This window comes from Daktulosphaira vitifoliae, unplaced genomic scaffold, assembly GCF_025091365.1.
Source record: "Daktulosphaira vitifoliae isolate Bord-2020 unplaced genomic scaffold, ASM2509136v1 Scaffold_4, whole genome shotgun sequence".
In the NCBI taxonomy this organism is placed as follows: Eukaryota; Metazoa; Arthropoda; class Insecta; order Hemiptera; family Phylloxeridae; genus Daktulosphaira; species Daktulosphaira vitifoliae.
The window spans coordinates 28065798-28086004 of NW_026099575.1; the positions used below are offsets into that span (position 1 = coordinate 28065798).

Genomic DNA, 20207 nt, shown 5'->3' on the forward strand with positions numbered 1-20207 from the left:
TCTTTATTTTAGACATTTACAAGTGTCTATAAAGATAGATTACATAAATGCAATATAAAAATATCGCGTCTTAAGTACAAAGCATGTTGAGATGGTGTTCAAAGAAAAAAAAAAAAAACCTCTTTATTTTCTATCGTACTGTTTTACTAGCAAGGATCTATGAAAGTTAACGTACGTCGATATGTCTCTTGTGTGTATGCGGCGTTTATTGTATTTGTAAAAATGACGAACGCTGCTTTATCGGATAACCGTGAGAAGTTTATGCGAAAGAGATGAGTAGTATTGATATAACTGCCAGCAGCGGCAACGGGTCGACACTCTTATGTGAAGAAGATAAGGCGCGTAGCTCGGAAATTGCACACGGGAAAAAAAACGTAGCCCTATTTCGCCTTTGTGTTTGTTAAACTTCAGTTCCACTCAGGAAAGCACTGCTGTGGTAATTCTTTTTCCATTTATCTATCCTTTCTGTTTTTTTTTCAAATTGGCTACGTGAAAAATCGTATCGCGGCCGAAGTTTATTTGACGCTTGGCAGCACACGGGAAAGCCGCGGGCAATTTTTCAAAGTCGATTCGACTTTGAATTAAAAAGTTTTCCTAGTAGACCCTCGAAAACATCCATTTGTCCTCTTTCGTATTTTTATTTTATTTTTCTCCCCTCGGTTTACAAATGAACCGTTTCTTTTTTCCTCCGTCGACTCGGAAAATACGCAAATCCTTTCTGCGCTACCGCCAAACTGATAACGGTACAGAGATAGAGTATTTGAGGTTTATTTAGAATAAATAAGAACCTTCTCCGAAAGCAAGGGACAGGGTTCAGTTAGTATAATAAGCTAGTAGTTTTCAATGTAGTAAAAGTAATAAGTAAAAGCATAAAAGCTTTTACACACGATACCACGGTATAGAGACGAGCTATGAATATTTTATTGCTCCATTACTTGTGTGACTGAGTAAAGAGCAGTTTCCAATTTCTATTTGCATATATTTTTTCATTGTTCGCGGGAGATCATATGGTGATATTTTATATCAAAATAACCATATTTCTGTTCTCCAAACTTTCCATTCAATAAAAATAATTGTTTTATCAGTTAACTTGAAAATGACTAATTCCGAACTAGAAAGGAAATTAATGCGAGTCTGGCTAATACGTAAAAAATATTAGGTTATTGTGGACTTAAATAATGGAAGCATCGACTCTTGAGGTGTGTTAGTTTTATGTGTTATTGTTGTTAGAGCAATGTTTAGATACGTTTACGTGATATAATACAACAATAATACTATCGTTGCCACGACTGCGGTGTGTTGTTTTACGCACTGATGACGTATGTAGTTCTATGTGTTTGTGTGTACAAACAAACACGCATAGTTATTGTGTTATACTCGAAAGCTTAACGACTGGATAATAGCCATACCCTCAGTCGCCTGTATCCTGTGCCGCTTTACGGCCTACAGGCGAGGACAACAATAGGACCCGAGACATAAATCACGTTGCCGATGCGACTTGGCCGCGGTCACAAAATTCCAGGACTTTTCTCTACATAAACGGGGTCATCGGCCCTCCCTTCGTTTCTCAATGTGCCGGATTATCTTCTTAACAAGTGCTTTATTTTCCCCGGGTCGATCGCTGCTCAAGACCCGTCGTTGCAGCCTAAGCATATAGCGTGTTTTTATTTTTTGTAAAAATATATATATATATATATATATTCATCCATAGATAAATGATCGTGGCGGTACATGTGTGTGTGTGTATGTGTTTGTCTGTTCGTTATTTATGGTAACAGAGGTCACTTTTTCAACTGATTGTTCGATGGCACCAATACGATAAAATTATATAATATAAACCGTGTTGGTAAGACAACGTTAAAATAACTAAAAAAGGGTAAAACAAATTCGTTTCGTGTGTAAACACATCTTAGTAAATCATTAAATCGACATTTCGATTTCGGATGTATAATTGTTATCGTTTTTGTTTGTTAAGGAGAAATTAACGAAAACGGATAGTAACAACAACACGTGGGCGTTAAAACAAATTAGAGATAATATGATATTACAATATCGTACAACTAAGTGTCGCAGTAATAATAAAAACCCTTTTCTCCGGAGGGGTTGTCGACCGAGCTATAAAAACAAAGATTTTCGAAGAGAGTTCGTGTATAAAATAGGGGAGAATAAAGACGTTTTGTGAACTTATTTCGCTGCGGTCGTTAGGGCATAATTCCGATCAAAGTGTAATCGATACGAGTGGGGTTTCGTCCTCTTAAAACTAATGTTGTCCTAATGAGAGGAGAAGAATGAAGAGCCATCTTTAAAATATTGTTCAGAGAAATAGCTTCAGTCGCGAGTTGAATAAATTTTTGTTTTTGAGATTTAAAATGAGCAGACCAACAAAAACGTCCGACTAAGGCGGGGCTGAAAATGATATATGTAAATTAGAGTGTACGTATACCGCATTAGTTACGTGCAAGGATCAGAGACATCTTCAGCACAATGTTACATAATATTTTATATTGCGTTGACGACCGTAATACGTTTGTGCGGGTTGCGTTCGCGTTTGTTATGTATTCGCAGGGATTTTCCACGTATATTCATTGGAGCTTAACGAAAAAGAAATAAGCCAAACCAATGTACATAATATATATAAACACACGTAGACTGAATATAAATTTCCCTACTTTCTTTGAACCGTTTTCGTATTCCACGTTACGCCCGCCCCTAATGCATTATTCGTCGTAGTTGTCGCCGGCGAGCCGCCGCAGCGATGCCGCTCTCCACTGGAGTCTGTCTCTCCCTTTCCCATACATTTATTCTGGACCAGTATTTTTATGACGTCATATCGGTCGTTCTGAATTTCATGAGCTCGCCACAACAGCGCACCGACAACTCTTACCCTACTCCTTTCTCTTTGAAACCGTCTCGGCTTAAAGAATAAATTCTAAAAGCTTCGCGCGCGCGAGTACAAAGTCCCGGGCTTACACGAAAAGTTTTCCTTGGTTTTGTCTGAACAGCCGCCGACTCTGAAGTTTTCGGATTTTTCGATAATCCGATATCCGGCGAGTGGGTAAACAAAAAAAAAAAAAAAATCCCTGCACGCATTGTGTGCCCCGGTCTCTTTTATATTCTGAGCGCCCGGACGGGGAAGGCGAAGGCGGTGAAATTCTCAAGAAAGTACGCCGAAAACTCTTCCACTTCTACTCTGCCGCGCGTGTTCTGTATTCGACTAGTCTTTGGTCCGTTTTTTTCTCCGTCTCTCCACATCCACGATATTTGAAAAATATTGTCGTATAAATAAAAACAGAGTCGTAAAACCGTCTCCGGGTATTGGTTTTATGGTCTAAAAAACCGTTGCTGCCGTCGCCTTGAAGAATTGTGCGGCAGTAATCCTTCTTTTTTCGAGAGAAAAAAATGATAAAAAAGCAACCAATGCAATAACGCACACCAAACGACTTTTATTGTATAATTCTAGATTTATTTTTCTACTCTATTTTACCAAGTATAATAATTTTCCATTTTATTTTTTTTTTACAGGTAAATATTGAGAATAACTCGTTTTGTTAAAAATAAATGCCTTGTCTGTAAGTACAATAAATCGAATCGATATACAATTAGATTTAAAGTATTATGATTAAAGCTAAAACTGTATTTTGAATAATTTTATGATTGGGTTTCATGTGAAGTATAATGATAGTTTTTTACAAACAAATAATGTGGAGTTTGGCGGTGTCTGTCAAAACATAAAATCGCACATAAACAATCTCTTTTATTGTCTTGAACTTTTAGCTTTTAAATTGTGTTCGTTCTACTACTATAGTGATTGTCGAGCACTTTTATTGGTCTATCGAGTTATATTGCAATTGGTATTCAATCAGACAAGTATTCTCTTAGTGTATTCACTGAAAGTCGAGTTTCCACTTTTTATCAGCCGTTACATTCGCATCCGTCGGTGAAGTAAACTGCAACCGTTTGTCATTGGCCGCTAACGAGACTTCGTGTACTCTTTGTTACCTTGTGTCCCTATCGCAAATGCTAAATAATAACAAGCACCCACTGGTAACGAGCTTGTACTGCTCTCGTAGCCTTCGGGTTAACATTGAACACGGCCTTATCTGTGTTTATACTTCTAGATAATAACCCGAAGCCGAGGTCAACGGACGCCACAGAAAAAACGGTAAAATAAAGAAAAGAAAAAAAAAATTAAAACGACAACATGGTATTTATTAATGGAGATCGACTACTGACTTTTAAACATCATTCAATAACATTCACGTGACAGTATCCTTGATCTGGTTACCTCATCACGACCATGTAATATTGCTATTTTATTTAGATAAACGGTATCCATTATTTTTGTAATGGAGTTTTTAACAATAAATAATACAGTTTTATTTAAGTGGCACTTCTGTAGAGTCCCTTAAATTTTTGCTTAAGTAAGACTTATTGGTTATATATTTCTACGATTGTTGCAAGCCCTCTTTTTATATTTTCAAAAACAGTTTTTATTATACTCATAAAACATTGATTCTTCCCATATCTTTTTATCTGTAAATAATATTATGACGATATAACTTCTTTTAAAGTCTTAACACCAGTTCGTGATTCTCTTAAGATTCTGTTAAAATAATGATAGTAAAAATCAAGGTTGTAATCAATTTTCAATAATTTACGTTATTTTTCATCAAATAGTTGATCGTAGTATAAAAAAAAAAATTTCTATTAGGTGTTCTTTTTTTTATAAAATAATATTTTAGTTGGGGAAGTACATTCCACTTCATTTTAAGATCATATATTTATACAATATTATGTAAAGGGAACACCTGACCTGCGGCAATTTTAACTTTAAACAAACGAAAAGATAAAAACAAAACCTGTGCTCTAATTTCGTACGCATAAAATTGACTCTAATGTTTTATAAAATACAATTAGTATAAATATATAAGCTACCCAAATCTACAACGTATTATCGTTCCTCCTCTCATAAACTTGAAAGTTTCTTATCATCTTATTTACCTAGTTTTTTATGAGTAATAAAATATAATTTATAGGTCTCATATTTAAAATTAAAAATAAATAAAACTTTTTTGCTCTTAAAATAGTCAGCTAAAACTTTCTACCTTCCAAAAGAATACTAAATCACAAATATGACACTTAAAATTATCCGACATTTATTATTTTTTTTAAAATTAAGAAGTTCTTAAGTATTTGTATACAAATGATATGTGAAATATAATAAAAATCTATCACCTTTTGCTAATATTATTTAAAATTAAAAATATATTTTAATTATTAATTTGAATTAAAAAATGTTATAAAAGTTTAAAAGAATATTTTTAATATATTTTTACTTTTATATGGTCCCTGATGTTGTGTATTTCACAAAAATCGTGTTAAATAATAATACTGCAATCGTTTTAGTATTTTTCATGACCTACAGGCAAACATGTTTGTGCATAATAATGTATTCGCAAAGATTGAGATATATTTTATAACATGATCTATATAATAATGTACTCTTCGCATTTGTCGTATCGGAATACCACAGTCGTGGGTTTCGCATCGTGTCCTCACTTCGATACACGTCGTACAATGTACACGAGATAAAGACATCATACATAATATAAGTATCCCATACATTANTCATACATAAGTATCCCATACATTAACGTGTACGTTTATGCTCTGGGATATTGTGAATTAATGCAAAAAGTAAAATGCTTGTGTTGGAAATGCTGTGTTTTCTATCATACAACGTGACATCTACAGGATAAATTTGACATCTATGCGTTTATTATAATATTAAATATGATATGGATAGATACGACACAGGAAATATTATGAGACTCGAGGATTGGTCGTGCACTTTGGGTTTTCCGCATATAAATCTTAGTATCCAGCAAGCTCGTACTGTTAAATGACGACCGATTCGAATAAACAATGTACAGGTACACTGCATTGTCACATGTTTGTGCATCACTTGCTCTTATAAGTATATTTGAAACTCGTGTTAGATGCTCACAAGTTTAATATTATCATTGAATATTAATGTATGAATATAATATTTGTCGAGAATCCATTACTGCTTTTCATGCATCACAATTGAATCGTTATACAATAACCGTGAGTCTGTGTCTTTATAAATAGATTCTAGATTTTTTATCGAATAGTTTTATACGATTTATTCGTACTCCTAGTTTTAAGTTGTTATTTTTTATTTATTCGACATTATCGCATGCCTGAAATAATTTAAGTTGCGCTTGTCACGGGTTTCAAATTAAAAAACATTTGGACGAACTCATAGATAACGATAGCAGTTTTCTATAAAACAAAATAAAACGAAAACACGACGATGTAAAACGAATACAAAATGATTACATCATATCTATTTAAATGTGCATAGTAACTAGTTGTAAGAACTTTATGGAATATGCTTTGAGTTTACTCGATAATACAGTTTATTGATCAGTAGAGTATCTCAATAAATTAATTTTAATAGGTTTTAGTTATAATTCAATAGAACTTAATGAGATCCTAGTATTTTGCGGAACACCCTTTCCGGATTTTCAGTTAATTTTCAAAGAGTGAATATTACAATATGGTTAAAATAACCGTTACCATTTAAAATATGATTACTATTATGCAACATCCATTCATTTTAATTGTAATAATTTTAAATGAATATTCACGTGGTCAAATCGTATGCGTTGTTGTTTACATTGAAAAGTGGATGGTCACTAAAGTTCATAAAAGGACAATTGTAGTGAGTTAGTTAAATTTTCGTTTAAAATGGCTGTGTTAACTGGCCAATGGTCATGTTAAGCGTCATCGGGTTCNGCCAATGGTCATGTTAAGCGTCATCGGGTTCATTGTAGAATTTACGACCCGTGACCATTATGGATAGTGTTTTCCGAATTGTATACACATGTGTGTGTTCTATTGACTTGGGCACCCAATTAGCAGATTCTCTAAAGTCACTCGGGCTGTCCACCATGGAATTTAGTATCTCCTGACCTGACTATCCAGGTCCCCTTTTACTCAACCGTTTGTCGATTTTTAATTGGATGACACAAGACCAATACAAAGACCACAATTTATGCGCGTTAGACATTGAGAACATTTTTTTTTTATTCATTCCAATTTCGAATGTTTTTCTTATGAAACCGAACAGAGAAGAATTTTAAGAAGTTTTTCGTTTAAAAAAATTGTTGTTCTCTAGACTATGAAAAAAATATTATTGTAATTATTTTACATTTATAATTATAAAATATTGAATTAATCGTTTATAAAAAAAATTCAGGTTCATAAATTCAAAAAGTAGCAAAATTTTTGAAAAGTATTTTAATATTATAAAAAGAAATAATACCATTTGAATTTAAAAATATATGATTTTTTCTTTGGTTTTGTTCGTTTGCGGTGTGTGTTTACATTGACATGGGGCCAGAGAGTGTTTAATTCATAAAATATGACCCCATTATGTACATATATAACAGTGCCAGAAACCAAAGTAGAGAGCGAATACAAGTGAAGAAATGTAAAGTTGTGCGACGGCGTCAGGCCCCTGGGAAAAAAAACAACAGCGGATGGAAATCGTCGATGTGTAAATTCACATATATAATATTGGTGCGTGCGCGAATAACTTTAAACCGTTTTATTATACTTCTTTTTACACTGTATCCGTGCTCAGCGATGAAATATGCATATATTTGGGTCTCGGGCAAAGACAGGACACCGTATAAAATAAACATTTGAGTTTACAAACGAGATCATATGCATGTGTTATGAGTTTTTCCGATCTTTAGCATTGGTTTTTTCGAATTTAGACAATATTTAAACTTGAAATTTCTTCTATTATTATACGTATAACGAACACAGCAATACTCACAGTATAAATTTGGTAAAAGTATGCGTATTTACTGTTATTTAGATCACAAGTATTACTATCGACAATTTTTATCCAAATTAGATAGGAAAAATATGCTTTTTTTNTCCAAATTAGATAGGGAAAATATGCTTTTTTTTAAATTTTCTTTTAGTTTAATGTGATTTACAACACATAATAATACCACAAGCTACTTTTATTAAAACGTTCTCGTGCGCAGCATCAANAAAAACATGCTTTTTTTGAAATTTTCTTTTTCTTTTAGTTTAATGTGATTTACAACACATAATAATACCACAAGCTACTTTTATTAAAACGTTCTCGTGCGCAGCATCAACCGTTTAACGTGCGTGTGTTTGTGAGTCACATTATTTAACTGTGCGTGACGTGCGAACACGATTGTCCACTTCTGCGTTTTTCTGTCAAGGTGTTGCTGTGAATTGTTAGTATCAGAATAATAAAACTGTCAATTAGAGAATAAATACCCTCTACGAAACATTGCTCATTATTGACTTATGAATCAGTAATAACGATGTAAAATAATCTTTTTTGAGAATATTCTTTTTTAATTGTTTTTATTACATTATTAAATGGTCTTGAAATATTTTTTGGCGATGGTTATTATTTTTCGTTATTCAACTACAAATGAAAAATTGAGAATTCCATAGTCGTACAACTACTACTTTCAAATGTTAATAGATTAAATGTTAGAAAATGGATTCAACTAAAAAAATGACTGATGGATAATAACTTTAAAACAGTATTTCGGCAGTTATTAATATTTTTGAAGGTACACTGGAGGCGAGTTCGGGTTATGTTATTTTTATTATGACGCATCACTCTACTGCTCTACTCCTCCCACTAAAGTATAAAAATTTTATTGATCAATTGGTTGAAAAGTTATCGACTATTTATTTTTTTAGTAATATGTTATATTTATGAACTCGTGAAATATGGATGTTAACATACATATTTCTAGAAATGTGAACAAATTTTATCGTTATATTGTATGTATCAAAATGTTTATGTTAACAAAGAAAGTTTGTACTTCTAAGAGGAAAAAAGGATAGACTTAAAAAATATTTAGCCACTCAAAAATTGAGAAATAAATACAATTTAAACAAACAAAAAATAAAATTCTCTAAATTATTATTTTAAAAAAATGTACTTGTCTACGATAAATCAATGACTTCGTATTCTTACGTATTTATTTGTAGAATAATATTTTCAAGAATATATTCGTTATCGAGAATATTCTTTTGTTACATTACTTGTCAGTAATGAGAGAATAGCTTCTTAATATACAAAGTTTTATAAATTATAATGAATGCATGTGATTACTATTACATTAGTGAAAATTCCAGCTTATTTAAGTAATAATAAAGTAAAACTGTTACATCATTACTCTATATCTTGCAAATTTGTTGTTAATTAAGGTAATAACATTCTGAAAAAAAAAGTGAAAAATATTCTTTTTAATATAGTATTTGTTTTTAAAATCTATGGATCCTCGACGTGTGTCGTAATGGTAATCTTTTCATTCTAAAAGGAATTTGATATCAAAAATAAAATCATCTTTATTTATATGAATAGATTTTAACGTCGAATTCATATTTGAATGTATTGACTTATAGTATCAATATCTTAACTGAAGAGATAGGTGTCATATTCGTATAATAGAATTATACGTATGCCTGCGATACTTAAATACAAAAAGTATAATTAACAATTCCAAGTGTATTAACACCTACCATTTACAAGTATATAAATACATGATAGAAATACTCATTTTTATTTTAACAGACAGGTTTAGCAAAAAAAAAAACATACATTTTATAATAAGCGAATACATTAAAAGCGATGTAGTTAAAAATTAAAAATATTTATGTTATTCTTTTGAGNATGTATTAACACCTACCATTTACAAGTATATAAATACATGATAGAAATAATCATTTTTATTTTAACAGACAGGTTTAGCAAAAAAACATACATTTTATAATAAGCGAATACATTAAAAGCGATGTAGTTAAAAATTAAAAATATTTATGTTATTCTTTTGAGCTATAAATTAGTTAATTTTGTGGTCACGAGCAGAAGCTATTTAAATTAAAATCAACTTTGGTAGATAATAATTGAGATTTTCATAATGAAAGTGCGTTCATGTACCATTGATTTTTAACAGTTGCTTGTTGCCTGCGTTTCCTCAAAATGGAGTAATTTCCATTTACGGCAGATGGGCTAAACCTGATATGTAACTTGTTAAAAATGTTTTGATGATGAGCTGGAAAAAAGCGACGGCAGCAGCTATGGTTGAAGAATTCCAGGACTCGGTTGTTGTGCACGACCTAATTGGCTACGTTTTTTTGCACATGATAATTCTTCGACAGTCGTCCTATGAAAAACGTGCGTGGAATAGAGAAAAAGGAGGAGAAAAGGAAAAAACAAAGGAAACTGCGCGAAACGTCGATAAATAAAACATAACCCGGCCGTGCGGCGACGATTGTACTCCATAGATATGGCGTCTTTACTGAATGGAAAAAAATAATATAATATTATTTATTTATTTATAAGCGCAGAGAAATGTAGTGGACAAAAAAAACAGTTGGATTATAGGATATGGAGAAAAAACCCTGCCGCAGACCATTAAAAAATTGTACGCTAGTGATCATTAAAATTCGATTGGCCACAGAATATGTATGTGTTCACCGCAGAAATATGTACACACTCGAGAGCGAAATTGATCAGCGTGGTTTTTGTTTTTTTTTCTATACAGGTTTGGTTTTCCTTTTGATTTACTCCAAGAACCGCTTTTAATTGGATGACTACTGTATCATCCGCATAACGAAAAGTCTTCACTGCCAACCTACGTAATGGATTTTTATGCTGTTTTAATTATACACGAGAGTGTATTGTTGTGTTGATATTGGTCTTAAAATGTTCGTAATTTTACGAATTCTTTGTAGTGCAAATAAAATTGAGTTCGATTTGATATATTTTTGAGTTGAGCGAAGGAATAACACCGTTAACATTCATATTTTTCTAGCAATGTTTGAATTAGATTATATAAAATTCGTGGTTTTAAAAACTACATTTTTATTAATAATCCAAAAAAGTAATAAAAGTTCAATGTCTAAAGAATCTCACCTAGAATTGTAAATATTGGATCAAATTGATCTTACATTATGAATATTTTTATAAAATAATTTTTTTTCATGATGCACAGATTTTTATCTCAACTGTATATTCTTAAGAAAACTTTTCATCTTGCACATCTTGTACACAACAAAACTTTTTACTTCCGTCGCATTTCATATTCAAACAGGGAAGTCGTTATTGCTCTTTGTCATTATTGCCACCACGTGGACACATGTTTAACGACTTCTAACCCACACCAGACTGTAATCGCTACATATAATATAATTTAACAATAACTTGTGTATCACACAGCCTAAAGTGATTCGTAAAATATTGCAGTGTGTGCACTTGGGTAAGTGTTTCAATCGGCTATGAATATTCAAGTGGTTTAGAAGTACTTACGAATTACAGTAAGCCATGCGTTTAATCTTGAGGTGAGGAATGAAAAGGCCGCATTATAAACAGTGAACTAAAGTAAAGCGAAACCAAATTTGTTAACCAAACATACCACTAATAAAAAGGGTGCTGACTTTTTTGCAGTATTTTTAACAAAAGGACAAGTAATATATTTATCAAATAAATCATATTTTAGTATATTGACAACTTTTCTGTAACTCGTTTTTTAACACTTGTGTAATGGATTTAGTCATGTTAAGAAACAGTAAACAAAATCAGACTAGACTATTTGTTAAACATTTTTTTTCCTTAAAAATTAGTATCTTGTTTATATCATCCACAGTTCATGTAATTATTTAGTTGAAATATAAAAATAAAAAATTATAAATTAGTAGGGAATTATTATTTATAAATACACGTCCGAACTAATAGTACACAAATCTGTGTATGTAGGCCAGGAATTTTGGATTGTATGATATACAATTATAATGGATTAGGGAAATTACATAGTATATAGTTCCAGTTTCAGTATTTTGAAATTATAGTTTACATTTAAAAATCTAATTTTTCCATGCATTTGCTTTATCACAGATCCCATTCCTATTCAAGTTTTCACAGTTAAAAACAATAATCAACGATATTATAATTTTTAAATGTGCAATAATTATTTGACGTCATTACTAATTTAGTTTGCTACTATATTTTTATAATAATAACAGTTATTTCACTTTTAATATCATAAGGTTTAATTCTATGATGTCAATAATTACATGTTGTCTCACATAATATAATTTTGATTTCTTTGATTTGCCCAAAAAATGTATAACTCAGAACATGACACAAACTTAAATTGTAAATATGCTAAATTTTTTTACGATTTTTCGTCATGTCACTGAACCAGCTACAGTAGATTTAAATGTTGATATTTACAGGGAGTCCAAATGGACAGCTTATAATGTTTATGCAAATTATGGGTTATCAATAACTATAGCCATGCTTGTTGATGAGATTAAGTCATAAAATATGTGATATACATGTATTGGATTTATTTCTATCTATTTATTTTTATTAGTATTTGCTGTTGTCGCTGTCACGCAATCTATAATGAAACGTACACCATAATGGAGAATCGACTGTGTACGTTGGTCTACTACTATGTGCAGCAAAAACGAGTTTAGTTCATTTTTTACACGTATGGTAGCCCAGTGGATCAAGAAGGCCGACTCATAAATTCTTTCATCTCGAGAAAAACGATTAAATTAAAAAAGAAAAAGCATTAAAGTTTTTTAGAGTTCCTGTGGTTAATGAATCAATTACCATATAGGAATTAAATCCGACTGTTAATATGTGGTGAATAAATTTGAAAGAAAAATAAAGGTTTTTAAACAGAAATTACACGAATGGATGGTGGCGAATGAGCTTACACGGAGGAGTGGTATAATTATTATCATCGCATACATAAGTCAGTCGTTTTGTTTATATTATTATTATTATGTTAGTAAACGCATCGTTGGTAAAATTCACTCGGCGCTGTCCCTCGGGATCCATTGGGGATTGCCGAGCGATTTTAAAAAACGTAATTTTTTTATCGCGCCATGCTTGCCCAAGTGAAATTTACATATTATATACGCACGCTCGAACCTAATCTATATTCTCCAGCGTATAACGATATCGTTATTATTCGCTGCTTATATATTTAGTGTACGCGCGGTGTCTTCGAGATTAAAAAAAAAACACTCGCGGAATTTATTAGCCGAGTACTCCTCGCGCGATTTCGGGCAGGGAGTTCTCTTTATTTTTCCATTGAGGTTTGTAAAGCCAATTAAAAATAAGACGACCGGCGAGGGTGGCTCGTTATGTTTATTGGCCCTGCCGCGCATTATCTCTCCTCTACGCTATCTCACCGTGAGTGCGACGCCTCCCCTTGCCCGGCGATGCCGTTTATTTTATTTTTTTTAATCCGCATTTCTTTTCTCTCCTCTTCACTCCCGGCGTAAATACAAAACGTGTTTCACATAATTTTTGTCACGTTTACAGCATAATAATATATACGAACACATATCGGCGTGGCATACCCTCGCAAAAGCAACTCCGAAGATACCGAATCACTCCGTAGGATACGTGGCAGTTGTTGCGAGACAATTTTTTATGCGAGGTCACCGAAACTTTTTGTTTTCGTTACGAATCGTCCCGATTTTTCTTTTTACTACCCCTCAGATTTTTTTTTTCTACGCTTCGTGCGCCCCCGCGTCGCATTGGGAACACATTATTAACTATCGCAGCCGGTTGATTTATCGGTCAAGTTTAATTGGATTTTGAGTGGATGGTACGTGCGCGGGTGCCGGCACCTAGCAGATAAGGCGCACATCGCCCACGCTCAGAGGCACACCCCTCAGCCGTCCACCATGCCAAAAACTCGTTTACGAGGTGTGAATAAATCAACTGGAATTATTGCGGCGCCGGATTCGTATTTAGATTTGCTCGACGCGCCGCACGAATACATTATTACATTAATCTATATACCTGTGCACAACCACAGCACAATTATTCGAAGTATAAAGGTGAATAATTATACCATCTCTTATGCCACCGAAATAAATACATTTCTCTTTCGACTTCAACGCTATTTTAACGAAATTGTTTCATTGTTTAAACAACTCTCGCGAACACTAAAAAAGTGTTCTTCTTTTATAATTTTTATGATACTACTCTAGGAAAAAAAAAATTGAAATAAAAGCCGCATTTGACTTTCCGCACTTTGAACTGCACAAGTATTGTGTGTTAACTACACCGTGTGGGTGTACAAAAATACACCTAAGAAGTTTGTCTCGAACTTTTCATCTCCCTCTTATAAATCCTACGAAACACGCATTCAACCCCATGTGTCCTTTTTGAAGTCGTCACATACACACAAACAGTAGCGATGACCTGTGAGGATAAAGAAAGTTAATTCAATTTCGTGAAACGCGGGGAGCAAAAAAAAACATTTTCTTTAAGGTTTATTTTCTTTTAGCTTAACCGCACTAAGTACCTACTCACTTACCGTTTATAACTCACTCAATAGACAAAACAATTTTACGGAAATTTCAAAACGCGCGCGCAAAATGAATTTACATCAAACTAGAGTAATGAAATTTCTTTAGTTTATTGTCTAACGGGTGTTTTTATAAATAAAATAGTACTGTTCGTGATGTTTAAAACTCGACAGGATATGAGTTCACTTACTTATCTGCATTGACTTATCTGTGCGCTTGTAATGGATAATGAGCGCATATTCTTTTTAAACATGTTATTGTACAAGTTCAATAACAACGCGCACCGTATGTAAACAGATAAGACGCACTTTGTATGTATATTGTTGTGTCCGCGGTGGATTTCCATGTAAGCGTATTGAACACGAATACGGTATTGTATAACGACATAATATAATTGGACAAGAGGCCACCGCGGATTTTATCCGCACATAATATATAAATATATATCGGATTATAAAATATGTGTGTTGGAGAGGTACAAAACGAAACGGTCGTATTCTGAGTAATAGTGCAAATATAATATAATTGGTATTAGGCAAATGTAATGCGCATGCATTGTAGTGAAAACCATTGTTTTTGTAGAAAGTTCAACTCAATGGATTGTCGAACAAGTTTTGTTGAAATCAAATAGTCGATTAAAATAATTGATAAAATAGCAAAGTGCTGAGCACTTGCTTCTTTTTTTGGTATTCCAATCAGTTCCATTGAACGGCGCACAACTAATCAGTTGAACCGATTTAATTTAAGAGAACATTGTTAGAGTCTAAAGCATGCAAACATCTCGACTCGTTTGTCAACTGGCATAATTCGAAGATCTCCCAATATTACTTCAACGGTACTAATTAAGTTTTATTTAAGCATTTAGCCGGACAACCCCCCCGGCTTGTACGTACAAACGGCGCAAAGATACAACAGTCCGCCACCGTTTTATGCATAATTTATTGCACAACTTTAACCTCTCTGCGGTTCTCTTTGCAGCAGTAACATTTCTCTTGCTCTGTGTTTATTAGTATGCAAGTCTCTATAATATTTTATTGCCATCAGATACAGGCAATTTGCTTATTATAATTTCCAAGGGTGTAAATTACAACTGTGCGCACGAGGAGCGCTTGGATACCATAACCCAATGGATTAAATCATCTTCAAAATTTATCGGAGACGACGCAGATAGAGGAGATTGTACGAGGCCAACCGAAATCGCAACAAACTTAATACACCTCGTTATTTCGAGTCCTTAGAACTTGTATTCCAGGAACTGTTTGATAACAAAGACCGCATTTTTTCGTTTCAATAATTTATCGTGCGGCCGCGTACATAAATTAACCATATATATGTTGCTATAAATCGTCTGTACTGTACTCGAGTTACATGCCGCCGTGGTGTAAATGAGACATCTCTTTATAGAAAACGCATTCATTAGACCGAAGGCCGAACCTTCGTCGCTTTCCGACTCGCAATTGGTATGTATTTATACGCGCAATATGGTCGACGGTAAAATCGGTCTAGAAGGATTCTTTCATTACATTTCGGTTGACGAACACTATTACACATCATAATAGGAAAATCACGTAACATATTCCAGTAAGCTTCGGTTTGCATTTCATCTATTTTTTCATGCAATGCGTTCAGTACCATATTATTACTGAAAAAAAAAAAGTCAGTAAATTAATGTTGTTGTTGAAATATTCAATTTATATGGAGAATCAATTTTTCATCGGACGTAAACAACCGTGAAGTAGTATTTATAGTTAAAGTATTTACATTATACCAGTGTAGACATTGATACATGAGACCATAGTATCATCTATCTCTTCTCAAATACACATAATCTATACGGTTAGAGAACGCCCCGGACGAAGAGCGATGCTAACGTAAATGTTCCCACGAGTGTCCGGAAAATGTCTACACTAACATGCAATACTTTGTTTAGTCAGCACATATTTACTGAATGATCAGTTTATCATTCACTTTGTATCAATTTATTATTATTTTATAAGCTCACAAGTATTATTGAAGGCGTTCCTGTGGTCTTCAACTTGAAAATTACCGCTCCTTAAGTAATTTTAAATTGTTTTTTATCGGCATTTAATTAGAAAAATTAAAAATATTTGTTAAATATTTATTATATGAAAATTTTATTAAACGAATTGTTTGTAAGTAAATAATTTTTAAATAATTATATTCAGATTAAATTCCGATAGTATTTAATTTAATAAAAATTAAACAATTGTATTACTTTTTTAGTTCGTTTCTATTCTATTATTGAGAATTCTCCACTAAAATAACATTTATATATCATGATCATATGATTTTAAGAGTTTTATCCAATATTTTAAAATTTGTATACACTTTTGCTTAAAAAATATGTGAATAATTTATCACCAAACTACCATGTTTTATGTTCTAATAATGTATAATTTTGGACTTTTGAGTTATACTCGGTCAGCATGCAAAATGTATAAAAATGAAAAGCAAAATCTGAAGATCTGTGGTGGGTATTTTAAGCGATGGGATTCGTGTACTCTAATAAACAGACCGGTTTCTTCCCTACCCACTCATCTTGCTCTCTGCTGACATGCATATGATAAATGGTTTTATATCATGACGATACCAGTAAAACAAGTTTTTCCAAAGTTACATTCACGCATAGGCTCCGGTCGTTTTATATATTCTATAATATGCACCAATATAAAGAATTAGTATCATAATAATATTTAATATTATGGTAAAAATGTATTTTATGACGATAATTATTTCTATCACTTATTTATTTTACAAATTACTCTACTTATATTTTATAAACCGATTCAATTGATCTATTGAGTTTCGCTACACATTTTATTCATGTGAATGTCTTTGTATAAAACTTCTGTAAAATGTATATATATTTTTTTCACTTTTCATAAGAAGTCTACAGACATAACAAATTGGAAAATTATTATCATTAATGAAGTAATTTAACTATGATCATTTTTAAAACCTGTTTTGTTAATTATTTTTTATAATCACAATAATGGATATAGAGATCGCAAGTGTTTTTCCCATTTACTATTTTAATATTTATAATTTCTCAGGAAGGTGAATACTTAATCCTGGCTCATTTAAAAGTAACTATCATTTATTATTGAAAAATTATTTTAATATCATAACTAAAAATTAAATGTAGAGTTATTGAAAACAAAACTGAAATTATCGTTGCATTGAATTGAATTTTGCCAAGAAAAATTAAAATGTTATTTTTTAAAACGGTTTAACCAAAAACCATATTTATTTGAAATTCATTGATTTAAAATAGCTTTTATTTTTTTTCTTGGCTTTTTTTTACTTGGGGCTACCTCTGATAATAAATTAAGCCTCGTCACGCAGCCACCGAATTATTCTTCACAGAGTACGTTCCGGAACGCTGCCGGTTAAAAATAGGAAAATAAAGGCAGAAATGTTACCCTCACTTTTGCGTTGTACCTTTTACTCACATACAGATTTAAAATGACACCTTGAATATCCGACTTGTCTCTTATTGTGTAACCATACCGCATGCTCTTACTGTCAACCTCTCGCTTCATTTGGAAGTAGAGGATAATTTAATTCTTTTCCCCGGGGTCGTAAGCGGAACACCATCTCAGTGTACATAAACCATTCCCCTTGGAAAATTCCTCATTCCCCACTCTCTTCTTCATGCCGTGTTTCTCTTTGTACTTAAAATTATGTATATACAAATACTTCTTTGGTTGTCACGTGAACTGAAAATTTATGCCGTTACTTTAATTGGTTCGAAACACAATGTCTGGTCGATTTTCCTGGTCTACACTCTTGCCCATCTCCCACGCGTTTATCATGCCTACAGGATCCAATTTGTTGGTAAGATGTACATAACACCCTTTGCTACTGTATAGTTCAAGTCTAAATAATACACCACCAATACATTTGCGTTTTAAGTGCATAAATCACTCGACGGGTTCAAACTATTTTGTGGATTTTACATTAATTCACACACCTTCTCGGTATGGAATTAAATTAAGGTATTTAGATTTTTTTTTCCATTTAACCACGTTTTTCAATTATTTAAATTCCACCGTCATTGTCTGTGCAGTTATCCTTGTGATTATTTAAAGCGAGCGTATTAAATACTTTAATTTTTAATTAAATACTTTTTCGATCTTTATTTCTTATTCTTTGGCATTTCACTTTACTAGCAGTACAACTCGGCGATGTTATTAGAAAGAAACCTTTTTATGAACGGTGTCAGTTTTTACCTAAGGTACGCGACTCCCTAGAGTGAAATCACACATATGGAAACTATTTGATTCTTAGTATTGCCTTCTATTATTATCTGTGTGTCTACTGTACACGTACAAGGGGTTTGATCGCCCGTTACTTTACTGTAGAGTCCCTGCAGGACACTACAACACAATAACGGATCTTGCCCTCATTCCAGGAATGTACCGTTACATTTAAATGGTTAGTCTTGTACCCTAATCTGGAGCATATACGATGTANACGGGTTCAAACTATTTTGTGGATTTTATATTAATTCACACACCTTCTCGGTATGGAATTAAATTAAGGTATTTAGATTTTTTTTTCCATTTAACCACGTTTTTCAATTATTTAAATTCCACCGTCATTGTCTGTGCAGTTATCCTTGTGATTATTTAAAGCGAGCGTATTAAATACTTTAATTTTTAATTAAATACTTTTTCGATCTTTATTTCTTATTCTTTGGCATTTCACTTTACTAGCAGTACAACTCGGCGATGTTATTAGAAAGAAACCTTTTTATGAACGGTGTCAGTTTTTACCTAAGGTACGCGACTCCCTAGAGTGAAATCACACATATGGAAACTATTTGATTCTTAGTATTGCCTTCTATTATTATTTGTGTGTCTACTGTACACGTACAAGGGGTTTGATCGCCCGTTACTTTACTGTAGAGTCCCTGCAGGACACTACAACACAATAACGGATCTTGCCCTCATTCCAGGAATGTACCGTTACATTTAAATGGTTAGTCTTGTACCCTAATCTGGAGCATATACGATGTAAACAATATAGGTGTGTACAGAATGTTTCACAACGTCATTTGGTATGTTATGTAATAATAGACTGATAACAAAATCACTTCATTATTTCTGTTATTTCTCATTGACGCATGTTTAATTTACTATTTCTTTTGGCACTTGAAAACAACAGCATTATACCAATAAAAAGTATTAAACTATTCCAGTATCAATTTCAATTAAACTAAACTAAGATATGTGTACTTTATAAGTGACTCGGAAGTGTTTACTGTGGTAATTTAAGATACTGCTGAGACATTTAATGGTATTTTAGAGAAATTAAAATGCAGGTAGGGTGTGCGGTCAAGTTGCATTTTCGTTCAGTAGCCTGACAACAAACGTCTGGCTCGTATTTAATCGAATTTTCAGTTTCTGCAAAATGTGAATTTCGGGTCGTTATTCGATCTTCACAACACATACGTGTGGTCAGAATAGAAATAAATAGTACAAAGTCAAGTTTTTAATCGGATTAGATGTGACTTTTATTTGGGGCTGCCGAATAAAGGAGATAAGCAAAGAGGCGTTGCCCAGCATCCGCCACTGGCAGGTTAATACCGCGAAACAAGCCACCAAGTCATCTAATCTTCTTTAATTGAACTCGTCTTTTGTACATTGGCTAGTGTACCCTAAGTAGGGTTCATCTAGACGGGCGAACGTAAGTTACGTATCCCCTACCTACACTACTTTTACGTTTGTTTTAATTCAATTATTTAC

The 20207-nt window shown here is 32.7% G+C and overlaps 1 protein-coding gene across 2 annotated transcripts in view; it reads left to right on the forward strand.

Annotated features, from left to right (window-relative positions):
- LOC126906058 (homeotic protein ultrabithorax-like) overlaps positions 1–20207 on the forward strand; it is a 77618-nt gene that overhangs the window by 56052 nt on the left and 1359 nt on the right. The window lies entirely within an intron of this gene.